Raw genomic sequence first — 5,950 nt, forward strand, 5'->3', positions numbered from 1 at the left:
TACGAACGAACGAACGAACGAACGAATAAAACAAAGAACGTACGTTATTACGTACGTACGTTCTTTCTTTCGTTCGTTCGATCGTTCGTTCGATCGTTAGATCGTTCGTTCTTACGTACGTACGATCGTTCTTTCGTACGTACTTACGCACGTTCCTTCGTTCCTACGTACGTTCGTTCGTTCGTTCGTCCTCACGTTTGTACGTGCGTACGTTCGTTCGTTCGTTCGTACGTACGTACGTACAAACGTACGTATGTTCGTTCATTCGTACTTACATACTTACTATGGATTTGTCTCTATTTCTTTCGTTCGTTTGTTCGTTAGATCGTACGAATGTAGGTTCGTTCAATCGTTCCTTCGTTCTTTTGTTCGTTCGTTCGATCATTTCATCGTTTGATCCTTCCTTCGTTCGTTCTATTCTACGTACGTACGTACGGTCGTTATTTCGATGGTTCGTTCGTTCATTCGCTCGTTCGTTGGCTCGTTCGTTCATTCGTTCTTTCCTACGTACGTTCGTAATTACGTTCGTTCGTTCGTAATTACGTACGTTCGAAGGAACAAAAGAACGAACAAAAGTACGTACGTACGAACGAACGAACGAATGAACGAATGAAGGTACGTACGAGCGCACAAAAGAACAATCGAACGTACGAATAAAAGAAAGAACGTACGTACGTCAGTACGATCAAACGTTATTACGTACGTACTTTCTTTAGTTGGATCGATCGTTCGATCGTTAGATCGTTCGTTCTTACGTACGTACGATCGTTCTTTCGTACGTACTTAAGCACGTTCCTTCGTTCCTACGTACGTTCGTTCGTACTCACGTACGTTCGTTCGTTCGTACTCACGTACGTTCGTTCGTTCGTACTCAAGTACGTTCGTTCGTTCAATCTTTCGTTCTTTCGTTCGATCGTTCGTTCGTTCTTTTGTTCCTTCGTTCGATCATTTCATCGTTTGATCCTTCCTTCGTTCGTTCTATTCTACGTACGTACGTACGTACGTTCGTTATTTCGATGGTTCGTTCGTTCATTCGCTCGTTCGTTGGCTCGTTCGTTCATTCGTTCGTTCCTACGTACGTTCGTAATTACGTTCGTTCGTTCGTAATTACGTACGTTCGAAGAAACAAAAGAACGAAGGAAAGTACGTACGTAGGAACGAACGAACGACTGAAGGTACGAACGAGCGAACGAACGAACAATCAAACGTACGAATAAAACAAAGAACGTACGTACGTCAGTACGATCAAAAGAAATTTATTACGTATATACGTTCTTTCTTTCGTTCGTTCGATCGCTCGTTCGATAGTTAGACCGTACGAATGTACGTTCGTTCGTTCGTACTCAAGTACGTTCGTTCGTTCGTACTCACGTACGTTCGTTCGTTCGTACTCACCTACCTTCGTTCATTCAATCTTTCGTTCTTTCGTTCGATCGTTCTTTCGTTCATTTGTTCCTTCGTTCGATCATTTCATCGTTTGATCCTTCCTTCGTTCGTTCTATTCTACGTACGTACGTTCGTTATTTCGATGGTTCCTTCGTTCCTTCGCTCGTTCGTTGGCTCGTTCGTTCATACGTTCGTTCCTACGTACGTTCGTAATTACGTTCGTTCGTTCGTAATTACGTACGTTCGAAGGAACAAAAGAACGAACGAAAGTACGTACGTACGAACGGACGTACGAACGAATGAAGGTACGTACGAGCGAACGAACGAACAATCGAACGTACGAATAAAAGAAAGAACGTACTAAGTCAGTACGATCAAACGAACGTTATTAAGTACGTACGTTCTTTCTTTCGTTGGATCGTTCGTTCGATCGTTAGATCGTTCATCCTTACGTACGTACGATCGTTCTTTCGTACGTACTTACGCACGTTCGTTCGTTCGTACGTAAGTTCGTTCGTTCGTTCGTCCTTACGTTTGTACGTGCGTACGTTCGTTCGTTCGTTCGTACATACGTACGTACGAACGTACGTATGTTCGTTCGTTCGTACTTACATACTTACTATCGTTTTGTCGCTATTTCTTTCGTTCATTTGTTCGTTAGATCGTACGAATGTACGTTCGTTCGTTCGTACTCACGTACGTTCGTTCGTTCGTAATTACGTGCGTTCGAAGGAACAAAAGAACGAATGAACGTTATTACGTACGTACGTTTTTCTTTCGTTCGTTCGATCGTTTGTTCGATAGTTAGATCGTTCGTTCTTACGTACGTACGATCTTTCATTCGTACGTACTTACGTACGTTCTTTCGTTCCTACGTACGTTCGTTCGTTCGTTCGTCCTTACGTTTGTACGAGCTTACGTTCGTTCGTTCGTTCGTACGTACGTACGTACGATCGTACGTATGTTCGTTCGTTCGTAATTACATACTTACTATCGTTTTGTCGCTATTTCTTTCGTTCGTTTGTTCGTTAGATCGTACGAATGTACGTTCGTTCGTTCATACTCACGTACGTTCGTTCGTTCGTACTCACGTACGTTCGTTCGTTCGTACTCACCTACCTTCGTTCTATCAATCTTTCGTTCTTTCTTTCGATCGTTCGTTCGTTCTTTTGTTCCTTCTTTCGATCATTTCATCGTTTGATCCTTCCTTCCTTCGTTCTATTCTACGTACATACGTACGTTCGTTATTTCGATGGTTCGTTCGTTCATTCGCTCGTTCGTTGGCTCGTTCGTTCTATTCTACGTACCTACGTACGTTCGTAATTACGTTCGATCGTTCGTAATTATGTACCTTCGTAGGAACAAAAGAACGAAGGAAAGTACGTACGTACGAATGAAGGAACGATGGTTCGTTCGTTCATTCGTACTTACGTTTGTACGAGCTTACGTTCGTTCGTTCGTTCTTACGTACGTACGTACGATCGTACGTATGTTCGTTCGTTCGTACTTACATACATACTATCGTTTTGTCGCTATTTCTTTCGTTCGTTTGTTCGTTAGATCGTACGAATGTACGTTCGTTCGTACTCACGTACGTTCGTGCGATCGTTCTTACGTATGTACGATCGTTCTTTCGTACCTACTTACGCACGTTCGTTCGTTCCTACGTACGTTCGTTCGTTCGTTCGTCCTAACGTTTGTACGTGCGTACGTTCGTTCGTTCGTACTCACGTACGTTCGTTCGTTCAATCTTCCTTTCTTTCGTTCTTTTGTTCCTTCGTTCGATCATTTCATCGTTTGATCCTACCTTCGTTCGTTCTATTCTACGTACGTACGTACGTTCGTTATTTCGATGGTTCGTTCGTTCATTCGCTCGTTCGTTGGCTCGTTCGTTCATTCGTTCGTACCTACGTACGTTCGTAATTACGTTCGTTCGTTCGTAATTACGTACGTTCGAAGGAACAAAAGAACGAACGAAAGTACGTACGTACAAACGAACGAACGAATGAAGGTAGGTACGAGCGAACGAACGAACAATCGAACGTACGAATAAAAGAAAGAACGTACGTACGTCAGTACGATCAAACGAACGTTATTACGTACGTACGTTCTTTCTTTCGTTCGTTGGATCGTTCGTTCTTACGTACGTACGATCGTTCTTTCGTACGTACTTACGCACGTTCATTCGTTGCTGCGTACGTTCGTTCGTTCGTCCTTCCTTACGTTTGTACGTGCGTACGTTCGTTCGTTCGTACGTACGTACGTATGTTCGTTCGTTCGGACTTACATACTTACTATAGTTTTGTCGCTAATTCTTTCGTTCGTTTGTTCGTTAGATCGTACGAATGTACGTTCGTTCGTTCTATCTTTCGTTCTTTCGTTCGATCGTTCGTTCGTTCTTTTGTTCCTTCGTTCGATCAATTCATCGTTTGATTCTTCCTTCGTTCGTTCTATTCTACCTACGTACGTACGTTCGTTATTTCGATGGATCGTTCTTTCATTCGTTCGTACGTTCGTAATTACGTTCATTCGTTCGTTCCTACGTACGTTCGTAATTACGTTCGTTCGTTCGTAATTACGTACGTTCGTAATTACGTTCGTTCGTTCGTAATTACGTACGTTCGAAAGAACAAAAGAACGAACGAAAGTACGTACGTACGAACGAACGAACGTATGTTCGTTTATTCGTACTTACATACTTACTATCGTTTTGTCGCTATTTCTTTCGTTCGTTTGTTCTTTAGATCGTACGAATGTACGTTCGTTCGTACTCACGTACGTTCGTTCGTTCGTACTCACGTACGTTCGTTCGTTCGTACTCACCTACCTTCGATCGTTCAATCTTTCGTTCTTTCTTTCGATCGTTCGTTCGTTCTTTTGTTCCTTCGTTCGATCATTTCATAGTTTGATCCTTCCTTCATTCGTTCGATTCTACGTAAGTACGTACGATCGTTATTTCGATGGTTCCTTCGTTCATTCGCTCGTTTGTTGGCTCGTTCGTTCATTCGTTCGTTCCTACGTACGTTCATAATTACGGTCGTTCGTTCGTAATTACGTACGTTCGAAGGAACAGAAGAACGAACGAAAGTACGTACGTACGAACGAACGAATGAAGGTACGTACGAGCGAACGAACGAACAATCGAACGTACGAATAAAAGAAAGAACGTACGTACGTCAGTACGATCAAACGAACGTTATTACGTACGTACGTTCTTTCTTTCGTTCGTTCGATCGTTCGTTCCATCGTTAGATCGTTCGTTCTTACGTCCGTACGATCGTTCTTTCGTACGTACTTACGCACGTTCGTTCGTTCCTACGTACGTTCGTTCGGTCGTTCGTCCTTACGTTTGTACGAGCTTACGTTCGTTCGTTCGTTCGTACGTACGTACATACGATCGTACGTATGTTCGTTCGTTCGTACTTACAAACTTACTATCGTTTTGTCGCTATTTCTTTCGTTCGTTTGTTCTTTAAATCGTACGAATGTACGTTCGTTCGTTCGTACTCACGTACGTTCGTTTGTTCGTACTCCCGTACGTTCGAAGGAACAAAAGAACGAAGGAAAGTACTACGTACGAACGAACGAACGAATGAACGTACGTACGAGCGAACGAACGAAGAATCCAACGTACGAATAATAGAAAGAACGTACGTACGTCAGTACGATCAAACGAACATTATTACGTACGTACGTTCTTTCTTTCGTTCGTTCGATCTTTCGTTCGATCGTTAGATCGTTCGTTCTTACGTACGTACGATCTTTCTTTCGTACGTACTTACGCACGTTCGTTCGTTCCTACGTAAGTTCGTTCGTTTGTTCGTCCTTACGTTTGTACGAGCTTACGTTCGTTCGTTCGTACTTACATACTTACTATCGTTTTGTCGCTATTTCTTTCGTTCGTTTGTTCGTTAGATCGTACGAATGTACGCTCGTTCGTTCGTACTCACGTACGTTCGTTCGTTCGTACTCACCTACGTTCGTACGTTCTTTCTTTCGTTCGTTTGATCGTTAGTTCGTTCGTTCTTACGTACTTACGATCGTTCTTTCGTTTGATCCTTCCTTCGTTCGTTCTATTCTACGTACGTACGTACGTTCGTTATTTCGATGGTTCGTTCTTTCATTCGCTCGTTCGTTGGCTCGTTCATTCTATTCTACGTACCTACGTACGTTCGTAATTACGTTCGATCGTTCGTAATTATGTACCTTCGAAGGAACAAAAGAACGAACGAAAGTACGTACGTACGAAGGAACGAACGAACGAATGAAGGTACGTACGAGCGAACGAACGAACGATCGAACGTACGAATAAAAGAAAGAACGTACGTACGTCAGTACGATCAAACGAACGTTATTACGTACGTACGTTCTTTCTTTCGTTCGTTGGATCATTCGTTCGATCTTTAGATCATTCTTTCTTTCGTACGTACTTACGTACTTACTATCGTTTTGTCGCTATTTGTTTCGTACGTTTGTTCGTTAGATCGTACGAATTTACGTTCGATCGTTCGTACACACGTACGTTCGTTCGTTCAATCTTTCTTTCTTTCGTTCGATCGTTAGT

The sequence above is a fragment of the Octopus bimaculoides genome, chromosome 26 (genome assembly GCF_046866305.1).
Source record: "Octopus bimaculoides isolate indiv1 chromosome 26, ASM4686630v1, whole genome shotgun sequence".
Taxonomy (NCBI): Eukaryota; Metazoa; Mollusca; class Cephalopoda; order Octopoda; family Octopodidae; genus Octopus; species Octopus bimaculoides.